This window comes from Ctenopharyngodon idella, chromosome 17 (assembly GCF_019924925.1).
Source record: "Ctenopharyngodon idella isolate HZGC_01 chromosome 17, HZGC01, whole genome shotgun sequence".
Lineage (NCBI taxonomy): Eukaryota > Metazoa > Chordata > Actinopteri > Cypriniformes > Xenocyprididae > Ctenopharyngodon > Ctenopharyngodon idella.
Genome location: NC_067236.1, coordinates 19342848 through 19356963, shown reverse-complemented (window position 1 = coordinate 19356963; position 14116 = coordinate 19342848). Strand labels below are relative to the sequence as shown.

Genomic DNA, 14116 nt, shown 5'->3' with positions numbered 1-14116 from the left:
CTACATGATCCCAGACGAGGAATAAGAGTCTTATCTAGAGAAACCATCAGACATTTTCTAAAAAAAAATAAAAATTATATACTTTTTAACCACAAATGCTTGTCTTGCACTGCTCTGTGATGCTCCATGCATTACGTAATCACGTTGGAAAGGTCACGCGTGACGTAGGTGGAAGTACCGATCCAGTGTTTACAAAGTGAACGTGCAAAGACTGAGTCAAACGGCTTTTACAAAAAAAGGTAAAACAACGATGTCGGACAATTTTAAAGTTGGAGGAGAAAGTGAGATAGATTTTTTCGCCCTACCTCGGTACTTCCGCCTACGTCACGCGTGACCTTTCCAACATGATTACGTAATGCGTGGAGCATCACAGAGCAGTGCAAGATGAGCATTTGTGGTTAAAAAGTATATAATTTTTTTTTTTTTTTTAGAAAATGGCCGATGGTTTCTCTAGATAAGACTCTTATTCCTCGTCTGGGATCATGTAGAGCTCTTTGAAGCTGCACTGAAACTGACATTTGGACCTTCAACCCGTTGAACCCCAATGAAGTCCACTATATGGAGAAAAATCCTGGAATATTTTCCTCAAAAACCTTCTAATCTTTTAAGCTAAACTTGTAGTTAACTAATTAATGATGATTCAGTGTTATTGCATGCGTTTTAGTTTTAAAGTTGCGTAAAGAAAACTGTAAAACAAAATACTGACAACATTTGTGCATATAGCATTGAGGTTCACAAATTTTTCATCAGATATCTAGTTATGAAAAAATCCTATAGTAATTTATAGTAAATACTATACTGTTTTTGAACCATACTATGGTAAAGTACTTTAATTAATTTGTTGTGGTAATTCTATAGTGGTAATACAACAACTATAGTAATATAAACAAATTACTTTACCCAATACTCTAAGTTTTCTACAACTATATTATACTACAATACACTACATTTTACTGTAGTAAAAACTAAAGTATACTACAGTATTTATTACAGTTTATCAGTTCACTATAATTAATACTACAGTATGCTGTAGCATTCATGAAAAAAAGTGTTGTAAATACTATATATACTGTATACTACAATTTACTATAGAAAATACTAGTATTTTTTCATGTGGGAATATTTTGCAAATGTTTGTTGTTGCATATCTATATCTGTCTAGATTTGCAACAACAATTTAACAATTTTACGCCCAGGGGCACCTTTTAATTATAATGAGGGATTTTTAATTCGTGGCCACGATAAATATATATATATATTTGTATGCATGTCATTTGCAGTAATTTGTTTCTCCGTAATTTCTTGTGTACATTATTTTTTGCACCCCGCGGCTGCCGTAGAAGTACGCCGTTATTTTTTAAATGACGCATTGCCGCGCAAAATTAAAAAAAGAAAACGCTGTGTGAGAGGTTAGTGACTAGCTAAGTGAACATTAAAGGACGGACAAATACAAACATAAATATGGGGCTTTAAAGAGGAAAGAGAGGGTGGAGAAATTAGTCGTGACACAAAAACTACGCTCATTTTCAAAACTGAAGCTTATAAAGAAATTATTTGCCGAGCATTATGTCGCAGAACAGACGATCAAGGACATCGTGGATGAATTTGAGTGAGTAGTTTTGTGTTTTTACATTTTGGGCCGCCGTGCCAAGATCGTTAACGTTTGTGTATGCATGCAGTAGTTTAGTATTGACATTGGCTGAGCCTTGTTTATTTTAGACTTTTTTTGAGTTCCGTTTTGGTTGTGAAAAGTTGTTGGGTAGAGTGGTTATTTTATGGTATTTTCCTGATAGCGTTTTACAGATTAACATTGCATAGCATCACAAACATTGCATATGGTTTCTGTTGTTTTTGGCAGTTTTTATCACGCTGATGTTAATTAAAATGTTCGTTCTTTAAAAAAGTTTAAAGAGTTTTTAGTTATTTATTTTATGCTATAAAAACGCGGGTTTTGACGTGATGATTGACAGCTGAGATTGACAGCTTCAGTAGTCACTGAAGCACCAACGGATTTTTTTCTGGATCTTCGGGAGGAGATTGGATCTTAAACTTTAATTTCTACATTTCCACAACTGTTTATTTCACACCAACATAATACATTGTTATGCAGTATTAACAAAGACTTTATAGAAAGACGGAGCACTTGTATTATTATGATTGGGAGAAAATGCAACGCGCGATATGGCGGAATAAGTCCCGCCTTCTAAATAAGAGCCAATCGCCGACTGGTAAAGTCATCGCGTCACTGCAGCGACCGTTAGAAGCTCCGATTACTATAGAAACAGTCAGACGCGCACTAGACTGCGCATGCGCATTAGCTTGAGCCAGCCTGAAAATGCCGTTTTTTGTCATGATTCGAGCGTTTAGAAACAAAATTTATGAGACAGTTGTTGTCAGATTTCATTGGTGATTTCAAATATGAAATTTAATCGAAAGCTTGGTGAACAGCTTTGGAGAATTTGATGTTTCCCCATTCAAAGAGATAGGAGCTGCACTCGCATGTCCGAGAGGCGTTTCTAAGATGGCCGCCGAGTGAAATGACTTGTCTTAAGGCGAGACACTACAGGTGAATAGGGATTTTTTTTAAATTAGAAGATATCACTGTGAAACTTCTCCAGTTTATTACTGGCATAAACATAAGAAAATAATGTATTACAAGTTTTGTGTAAATTTATGTTTTAATATGCTAATGAGGCCTTATATACTTAAATATATGCTCATTTGCATACATTTCCAAAAACAAAATCTGGAAATTGGAAAGGTCCAGGTTTAAAATTCTTGGTTCTATTTGTTGACATATTAGATGAAAGGGCTTTTACAGAGAGGATTCTGGATATCTTATTTTGTGCTTTAGTAAATTAGAGAATACTGACAATAGCCTTAAATCTATTTTCGCCATGTTTTTTTGAGTAAAAGGACCTATAACTCAGGATAGGAATGATATATCAACAAATCCCTCTGTAAAAGCCTTCAGAATATAGATAGGAATAAAACTGTAAAGTTTGGTGTATATAAGTTCTGCTGAAGTGGAGATTTCTGAGATATTTACTGTAATTGAAATCTATAGACGCAAATAGATAAAGTGCTATAAGATATACAGTTAAAAATGTATTTTGGATGTTTTCTTTCCACCAGTCTGAAAAAACACTTTATGAAAAGCCAAAAAGTGCAAAATCTCAAAATTGACAGGTGCCTGAAAAAACAGTGTTTTTGCCTGTAGTGTCTCCCCTTAAAGGGACTTTGCTAATACAGACATAAATGGTCATTATGACATAGTTGAAACCGTACGTCATCAAGCGCTAAAGAGAGTACCTATTTAAAGCAATTTGAACCAATGGGATCACTTGGGATCCTAAAGGAGACCCGATTTCAGGGAGGACCCAATTTGTCACTACAGCGGCTTCATTTACTTAACCTGTTAACTGTCGCCCCCACTTTTTTTTATAGACATGAAAATGCACTATCCAAACTTAAATGGTTGTAATTCAAGAATACTTTGGAATATAGACATAAGGTTGTTTTAAAGATGAAATCTGGCAGATTATTGTAGAAGTGAAAAAAACTTATGTAAGTGAAACAGGAAAAAAAGTTATAGAAGTTTAGGTTTATGAAAATATAAAATGTAAAAATATAATATTTTATATAAAATATATATTTTACAAAACAAGATTTACTCTAAAACTGCCAGGAAATCAAAGCCAAAAATCTGAACAAGTTGTGTTCCAAATTTCAGGTTGATATCTCAAAAAATGAGCTTTCAGTAAGATTTTGTTTGGGCGCAGTACCCCACTTTTTCACTAGATGACAACCAAGCTCCATTACTGACCATATAAGGGCGCCTCCATTTCCATATATGGTTTGAGTGATCTGAACCATGTATTTCAATTATTTTCATACAATTTATGAAGTAGACATCCTATATAGATGTAGTATGGGAAGTTTGGCAGAATTTGATGTGAATTCAGCTTCTAATAAACATAAAAACAACATGTATGTGGGTTATAGATCACCGCCACAATCATAAATGTATTTTTTTTCTATTAAAAACATTTTCAGACCTTTTTTTCTCAAAAAATTGAATGGATGTTATCTTTTGAACTCTTGGCATGAAAAAAACCATGTTTCAACCAATCTTTAATGATTTTTCATGTTCATCGCTATTTCAAAATAAAGGTCTGAACATGCCTTATGAGTATGAAAATATGCTTGTTGCAAATTGATAAATTACCGCTCCTCTGTAATGTTTTTTGAAAATCATATATGAAATATATGAACCATATATGAAAAACTAGAGATTCTAAGCTTTCAAATGATATATAGTTTGTCAAGATTAGTTTAGGTTTAGTATAGGATATTACTGTTTTAAATATGTAATGGCTGTGGGCCAGTGACAGTTAACAGGTTAAATGGAAGAGAGTGAAGGTGCATCGTCCATCTTTTTTTACAGTCTATGGTGGTGCTGCTTCAGATTTTTGTGGAAACCGTGATACATTTTATTTTTGAGGATTCTTCAGTGAAAAGAAAGTTCAGAAGTACAGCATTTATTTGAAATCTTTTGTAACATTATAAGTGTCTTTACTGTCATTTTTCATACTTGGAAAAGTATTAATATCTTCTAAAAGTCACATTTACTTCCACAAAAAACAGTCTGTAATATAATCGGAGGTCGGATCACATGATATTTTATTATTTAAATTTGTTACTGTCATCATTCATGCGTGAAAACTGGAAAGACAAACAAATAGACTCATGTTTCTGTGAGTTCAAAGTCTGTTCAAATTGAAATTTGAAGGCAAATTAGGGCTATCAAAGGCAGCCTTTTAAAAATGAGATAAATTTTCCAGTGTTTTTGAGGAACTAAGTACAAGTAGCAACACTCAAGCCTATAAATGAACTCTTCTAATGAGCATTTGAAGAAACGTGGAAGTGTCTGCCAGCACTGAGATACTGTTTGGACGTCCTCCAGACCACAGATGCACATTTGCGGTTGTGCAGCGTAACAGGCCCATCAGGGGAACCCGGTCAATCAGTCCTGGCAACTATCATTTAATCACAAACTTCTCTGCTATTTACATTTTGGAGCAAATCACAGTTTCATGTAGCTCTCTGCCAAAACTGGGAAACCTAAAATCGGATGCACAGTTTGAGGCTTTGTGATCAAAGTACAGTAAGAGTGAATGAATTTGAAACCAAAATGCATCTAATGGAAACGCAGATATCTGATGCTTTCATTCTCATCTGGAAGAAACAAACTTTACAATCACATAACCAGCAGCCTCAACTCAAAACTAGTTCTATATTGAACGTATCCGTGACATGCTGTTGATTGAAAAGAATTTCATTGCTCATTTTATAAAAACAATCAAATATGTTTACACTAAAGCTCTTACAATACACATTCTGGAGGGTTTGAATGCTGAAATGTAAAGCTCATATTGTTGTTAATGTGCTTATTTTTTTTTATTTTGGACAAAAAAACAAATGTTATTTGAGCTATGAATTGTCTATATTGGCCTAGTGGTCACATTTGCATCCAAATGATAATGAATCTAACGGACCAAAAAGTCAAAGTGCATTTTTAAACATGAATTTTATTGCATTTCAACATTTACTTGAAGCAACACTATGGAGCCTTTGGTCCTCTAGTGGTTGAAGCATAAAACTACATGAATCTTGCGGAGGAACATTGTTTGGTCATTACGTGAGTTGTGCTTCGGCTCCACTGTTCTGGGCGGATGAATCTGAAGCGCTGCACAGATCATTGCCTCATCAGAGCAAATGTCGCTAACGACTGCCCCAATAACGAAATGAAGACGGATATTGAAATATGAGCAGGTAAGTGGCTTAAGTTATATGCTGCTGTTGTTTTGACTTGTGAAAACGGTTGTTTTGAATTGAATATGACGTTACGGTTTGGCAATGCTGACAGATATACGATTGTTGTTCATGTCGGATAACGGTTGGAACTATAAATGGTTACCAACATTGTTACCAACATTTTGCTCTGTGAAAATGTTTCTCTGTGAAGATGTTAAATGTCACTAACAACATCAAAACTGCCCCAATGACAAAAGAAAGACGATATTCGAGCAGGTAAGTGGTTTAAGTTATATGCTGCTGTTGTTTTGACTTGTTTGAAAACATTTGCTTTGAATTGAATATGGCGTTACACACATTTGGCAATGCTGACAGACATTGTTGTTCATGTCGGATAACGGTTGGAACTATAAATGGCAAGGCTATTCATAGGCAGATGATCAAAGCAGTAGCTGGTTTACAGTTTGGCATTGTCACCAACATTTTGCTCTGTGAAAATGTTTCTCTATGAAGATGTTAAATGTCACTAATGACATCAAAACTGCCCCAATGACGAAAGAAAGATGGATATCCGAAATATGAGCAGGTAAGTGACTTAAGTTATATGCTGCTGTTGTTTTGACTTGTGAAAACAATTGTTTTGATTTGAATATGGCATTTCAAAAGTTTGGCAATGCTGACAGACATAACGATTGTTGTTCATATCGGATAAAGGTGGGAACTAGAACTTGGTAAGACCAAGCAGTAACTGCAAGGTTTAGAGTTTGGCATTGTTACCAGCATTGCTCTGTGAAGCTTGTCGACGCTAATGTGATGCTATGCAATGTTGATTCGTGTTTTATTATGGGCCACTTTAGGTTTGCTTGCAAACTCTTTTCGGTTTGAGGTTCTTTTGTTTTTGCTTCGAGCTTTCTCTGTTTTGTTTTTGTTTCGAGCTGCTAGACCTTCAATTAACTGCGCTTCTTTCCTTTATTTATGAATATGACGAATGACAGAAGTATGCAGTTGACCGCGAAATCCGTCCCGACAGCTCTACAATATAAATGATTAAGCTTACTGTTGTGATTTAGGGTAAGGCAAAAACAAGATTTGGAAGATGGTTTTATATGTACTCGATCATTATTAAATGTTAAAGCGGACCTATAATGCCTTTTTTACAAGATGTAATATAAGTCTCTGGTGTCTCCAGAATGTGTCTGTGAAGTTACCCCACAGATCATTTATTATAGCTTGTCAAATTTGCCCCTATTTGGGTGTGAGCAAAAACACGCCGTTTTTGTGTGTGTCCCTTTAAATGCAAATGAGCTGCTGCTCCCGGCCCCCTTTCCAGAAGAGGGCGGAGCTTTAACGGCTCGCGCTTCGGTCGCTCAACAACAACAAAGCTGGAGAATCCCACGCAGCCAAAATGAGGATTGTCAGTAACGGTGTTCAGCCTTACATTGTTCAAACCGGAGTCGACACTGATGGAGAGACTCAGGAAGAACTTACAACTTTAGACGTTTCTGAATGGGTTAGTGGATAATTTTATGTAGTTGCTGTGGAGTTGATTCAACTCATCCACTAGCATGTGTCTTCATGTTAATCTTTTGTGCAAAGCCAGCGTTGAATCGACCCTTGTTTGTGAAGCAGTCCGGCGTAAAATGACGGCATGACAACAACACTCTACTACAACAACTCTTCCTCTTCTCTAAAGCAGCCCAACATGGCCCCACCCCCCTGTGTTGCGTGTTCTCGGAGGCGGGGTTTATGTAAATTTTGGGGTTTGTGATGTCACCATCCTGGGAAGAAGCTCGTTGTAGTCCCTACCAGCCGTTTGTTGTAGTCCTTAAAGTGATTTTTGTAAAAGAAAACGTCTCCCTTTGCATTGAACTTTGATCATCGTAAATTTGCAGATGTTATGATCAAACAGCAACATTACACACTAAAGTTAAAAAAGCGAAATCATAATCAAGGACCCCTTTAATTTTGAACAAAAAAGTTACTTTTATAAATATAAAAAGTCAGAAACAGAGTACATTTGGTTAAGCACCGATTTGCTACTACTATTTTATCAAACACATTGTGCTCTTGACAAAAGAATAAAACCCTGAGACGTTTATGTATGGCAGTAATTACCCACTTGTGGTTTGGCACCAGGAATAATTCAGACTATTAATCATGTGCAGATAAACAAACAGCGCTCATTCTGTGCGTATCACTCCGCCAGACTCCTGTTTAATTCTCGACACTGAGGCCTTCAGCAGCATTCAGACCGAATCCTGTCTCATATTAAAAACTTCACTGCATGTTGCTCAATAGACATGCCACGGACAATGTCTTTCACCAACTATTTCCTGATACTATTCAACTCCTGCCACATCAGACTGAAAATCTGATCCATGTAAACATTTCTGAGAGTCCCAACGACCGCAGTCCTTTTCCTGGTCTTTCCCTGTCTCCAGTGAGATGATTTGGAGAAGAACTCAAGCCACACAGGCAGAATCCTGCCATATCTTGTCCAGGCAGATGAGCGTTTAGAATTTGAGGAAACAAACATCTCTGTCCGGACAGTGTGGTCTCTAACTCATCAGTATAAGGTTTTGTTGAATGCACGAAACTTCTGTTCTTGATGCTTTAGTAAGAATCAACTGTTGTTTTTTGCCAGTAAACATATTATCAAGGCTGACTGTGCATGTCAATGTAGTATAAATTATTAAGAGTCCTCTGTGGTCTTCAGGTCTCTAGGCTCAGGGTTGGTAAGATTTTTTTGTTTTTGAAAGAAGTCTCTTTTTTAGTACATTTACTATACTATAATACTACATTTATTTGATAAAAATACAGTAGAAACAGAAATATTATAATATTGAAATAAACTGAAATATAGAATTTAAAGACATTTCTAAATTATTTTAATATGTTCCTTGAGGTTCACTGATCATGTTAATAAAAAAACAAAAACAAATATATGTGGAAAAACTCATTTACAGACAACACAGTTTGTGATTCAGCTGCTGTCAGATTGAAAACAGTTGCTGCTTCATCTTTCAACAAAAGTTTCTTTGCGAACTCTCCATTACACTGTGGCTCACTGACAAAACAAAATGCTCCGAACAAACATATATAGGGCTCTATGAAATCCGTTTTATTTTTTCCCAAATTCCGTTTTTTCCGTTTTAATTTTCCTGGATTCCGTTTTGTTTGGACTCCATTTTAATGGTTAAATTAAATTTTAGTAATCAAAAAGCATGTCTAATAATGAAACTTATTCAATTTACCAACAATTTATTAAAAGTTTAACAAAAAATTACATTTTTTAGGGCCCTATGATATGTTTTATTCTTTCCCCTCAAATTCTGTTTTATTTTGACCAAATTCTGTTTTCTGTTTTAACTCCCTCGGGTCGGCGGTCACGCCGGCAATACCACCTCGGTTTTTTTCTAAAAAATTTGACAAATTCCGTGACATTCCGCATTATATACTAAATTCAGTTTTTATGATTGGATTCCGCGATTCCGTCCATGTTTTCTGCATCGCGGAAATCATAGGGCCCTACATATAATCTTCCGATGTGATCCGGGACGCCATTAAAATGAACCATCCACTTGTTTCTGACACTGGTAATCTTCTGAAGTCTCTACAGAGACGCAAACCAGCTGTTTAAACTGGACGATCAAAGTGAACATTCTTTCACTTTTCCATTTGTCCTGTTGTCGACAGACTCAAGCGTGTGGGGTTTGTCAGAAACTGAACACTCATTTGTGTACTGTACTGTATCTAGTGTAGACAGCATCAGTTATTGTAATGAATTCTGTTTGCTGATTCTGTTTGCTGATGTGAAGCGACTGAACGCCAGTGGGCGGGACTTATAATAGGGCTGGACGATTAATCGAAAAGTAATCTAAACTGTAATTCAGAACCTCTAACTGATGTAATTTTCCCATGTCGGTTATTTCGTTTTTTTAATCCTGTTAATACTTCCCCCTTAAAAAAATACTACTGCGTGTTATTACACGTGACTCCGCCCCGTCCAGTCAGTGGCATAAAAGCAACACGGAGTTGAACGCCGGTTCAACACATAGTGATGGCGCGAGCGGTGAACCTTGCGTCTTCACTAAACTTTGTCAGTTGTATTTGTTTTAAGGTTTACCAGTTTGGACATTCAAGCGATTTTAGACGATTGGATGTATATTATTCCGAGCTACCGTGCTCGCGCAGCTGCATTGTGACACGAACACTCATACAAACAGTAGCTGCGCAAAACGTGAAGATCACGTGCACAGAGAGGAGCGCAGAGACTGGTTGTCAGCGCTGTCCTGTGATTTATCACTAAAATAGCTTAGAAACTCAAAACTTATTATAGTACATATTTTTCTACTTTTGAAGGAACTATTTACAACCCACAGCTTCACAATTAATAGAGAGACGGTATGACTAATTCACACACACAATCGCTCTCATTACTGGTACTGTGCTAATGTATCAGTATCTGATTTACAACGAGCAGAAATCTGTAAGAAATGTTACAAAAATAACTGCTGAAAGTGAGCTGTTATGTCAGATCACTCTTTCATTAGGAAAAAAAAATATCCCACCTTTAATAGTCAATCATATTTACAGTATAAACCTTGTCAGTGAACTATATTACCCAAAACAGAAACAAAATAATCGTTCATTAATCGTAATCGAAGTAAAATGTTCAGTTAATCGAGGTTTTGATTTTAGGCCATAATCGTCCAGCCCTAGTTTATAGTGAGATGATTTATAACTATTCCTTGATGTCTTGCTCTGGAGGCAGTCATATGCAAAAGTATTTGCAATGTCACAAATCCCGCAATATCAAAACGAGCCGTTTTTGGAGCTTTATTAAATAAATGGTCTGTTTATAATGAGGATGTTTTAAACTATAGCAGGATTTTTTAGTGTACAAAGACCTCTTATATGTCAAGGCAAATTAGATTTTTCACGCCATGACCCCTTTAAAATGTTTTCTATGTGAATATATAGTAAAGTGTAATTTATTCCAGTGATCAAAGCTGAATTTTCAGCATCATTACTCCAGTCTTCAGTGTCACATGATCCTTCAGAAATCATTCTAATATGATGATTTGCTGCTCAAGAAACATTTCTGATTATTATTATCAATGTTGAAAACCGTTGTGCTGCATCATATTTTAGTGGAAACCGTCATGCATTTTTTCAGGATTCTTTGATTAATAGAAAGTTCAAAAGAACAGCATTTATTAGCAGCGTGAGATTGACTGGAAGTGTCAAGTTATTTGTGTTCCTCAGTGAACATTAAAACAAACAAACAAAAAAAATATCCATAACATTAAAGCCAATAAATCTGAAATCAACAGGTGAAATGCACAACTCATTCAACTGGATAGAGGAAGTTTATTAGTCACTGTGATTCTCACTGTGAAGTATTGAGTCAATAGGTGGTTTTAACTGCAACTACTTGTGTCTCACTGAGTCTGTGTTCGATTATCTCATTCATCTCCAACTCCAGCCTCAGACTCAATTATGAGTTACACTGAACAATCTCACAGCGCCCTCTAGTGTTACACAAGCATATATCACTCTATCATAAATGCATATCAAATACAAAACTACTGCAAACAAACCTGCAATAAGAAACGTAACCATTAATATATTTATATGTAGAAAGACTAAATCAAAATATTGAATATAATGCACAAAATCGTGCCGTTATGAGAGCAAAAGTAAAAATGATCATTAATGCGCTGAAGAAAAAAACAAAACAGTAGGCCTGTCATCTTTGTTTAGCCTACTATTGAATGCAATAGTTCATTGCACAATTTAAACATTTAAAAGTCAGTCAAACAATATATATTTCATAACCAGGATTATAGTTACCCTCAACTTACAATACGAGAAAATTTAAAGTATCTTCTTGATGATGTTCATGTACGTGTTAAATTACCTTTTGTTTAATATGTCTTAAGCTGATGATCCCATTATGAGTTATATCCCTTCACTGTACAGCATATTAAACATGACTAGTATTCAGACACTGTACTGTTGATTTATCAGCTGTCTAAGAGACAACATGGGTTTCTGTCTTAATTGGGCTCGTTATAATAAACCGGTTCCACGGCATTAATTCTGGATTGAACGATGGTTGTGGTGGAGCCAAACATTTCTGGATCATCAGAGAAATGACATTCTATGTCTTTTTGAATGTGGTAGTAATACAGGAAGAGGAAAAACCCTGGAAAAAAAATCAGAGACAATTATTTCTGCCAATTCTAACTCCTATTATAATCCCTTATAATTAATTATATATTGAGAAAAAAAAGTGAATGAATGAATTCACATAATTTGCTGAAATCTGTTGGAAAAATAGAAGCGTTCTATTAAACCAAATGTAATGATGTATGTGATTGTTTTTCACCTTGGAACGAGATCAACACGATCAACGTGATGTAATATGAGGAAATGAACATTTGTCCATGACCGTGGAACGCCACCGCCCACACCAACACCATCATGAGCTGCTTTCTGAACGTCTTTCTCCTGCCGTCAGTTGCTCTTCTGCGTCGGGCTTGGACAATCTTAGTGATGATCATGATGAAGATTCCAGTCGTGAAGATGAAGACTAAAGCGTAGTAGCCAATGTTCACTATGTAGTGAATTAAAGGATCTGTAATCCAGCATCTGTAATTAGAAGAGAGTGAAATATAATTTAAGCCGGGTGCACACTGCGCAACTTATAATAGTCCTTTACGATATAATGTTTCATATTGATCGGTATCGATAATTATTGAAAAAATTTTAGTAAAAAAAAATGTTTGAATTTAACCAATGCATTTTTAATTAAGGCAAACAACAAATAATTTTTAAAACAAAGCAAAGTAAAATGTAAACAAATCTTTCTTATTTATTTAATCTTCATATAAAATATAAGTGTTAAAGAAACTTAGAGCTGCACAGTTCTGGATAAATTGAGAATTTATTTTTATTTGCTTCAAACCGAGATCACAATTCTGAATGTCAACTAAACGAAATAACAATTTACTAGAGGTTCTGACAAAATATTAATTGCTGCAGTCTTTTTTTAAAATTTTAAATATATTTGAATTAATTATTTGAAAAGAAATCTGTTTGGATGTATGATTCAATGACACACTCATAAATACTCTTGTTTCATTACTGGATGAATCAGTGTATATTTGAAAGAATATGTTGAATGAAGATTCAACATCAAATGCATTTTTTTAACCAGTCACTTATCGCCACCTGGTGGTGAAACAATGTAATCGATTAATGCGTCATTTTCAGCGCGTTCAAGTTTCTTTCAAAAGCTGATTTGCTCTATTTTGATCGATAACAGACATTAGTATTTATATCTGAACTATGAACTTTTATCTCAGTACTTCTGTGATAATTTGAATATTTGTAACAGAAATAAAGATACTGTGTGATTGAAAACACTGTTTGTGCAGCTGTTAATACCAACTGCTCTCTGAAGACGAACTTTGAAGTAGATCAACTGTAAGACAAAAGGACAAAAAAGACAAAAAGACAAAAACCATGAAACTGCTACACTGACGAGCTGATGTGTCCTTTTTTATTCACAATCTCCTCGTCGCCGGCAGGTACAGCACTCATTTTCATGTGTTTGTGTGTTCTGATCTCACATGGCGAATTGCGCACCTGAACTCCACAGCAACTTGTTTGCGTGTCACTTGTAGCGCGTCTGTTTGTGATCCAGGGATGGAGTGAGCTTGAAAGTTGTGCATGCAACCGAACTTCATGTCTGTTCACATTTTAATGCATTTAAGTGAAACTATATCGAGAGTTATAGCAAACATTTTTTTTCTATTGTTATCGAATAAGACGTACCGTCAATAAATATCGATACCATTTTATCGCCCAGGCCTACTAACAAGAAATCTCTTGTGTTAATTATGATTATGGCTTGTCTTAAAAAACGAAGGCAATTTGACGGTCCTTGTAGTAGAAGTCACACTGCAGGACTGTACGTCAAATCTTATGACACTGCCAGAATTCCGTCGCGGTAAAATTGTATCGCAGCGGTCATTAATCGGCTGTCGGTGAATGTCAATCTATCGATCAAAGACTTCAGATTTTAGCCTAGGATCTACAAAATTTGTCTCAGACGGCTAAATCGTGGACAAAATCGCACAGTGTGAACCCCTGCTTTAGACAATCAGAAGACACTTAAATACTTAACTGAATTTCAGTATTCAGATCCAGTTTATCAAGTCATATTTGTTCACAGAGAACAATGTAAGCGTACAATTATATGTAATATTAGTAGAAACAAGATTCCAAT

General features: G+C 35.5%; 1 long non-coding RNA gene across 1 annotated transcript in view; it reads left to right on the top strand.

Annotated features, from left to right (window-relative positions):
• The first annotated feature begins 1404 nt into the window (after positions 1–1404).
• LOC127498769 (uncharacterized) overlaps positions 1405–14116 on the top strand; it is a 102410-nt gene continuing 89698 nt past the window's right edge. The window contains exon 1 of the long non-coding RNA XR_007925970.1: positions 1405–1609. This is a non-coding gene — a long non-coding RNA (uncharacterized LOC127498769). The remainder of the gene's footprint in view (positions 1610–14116) is intronic.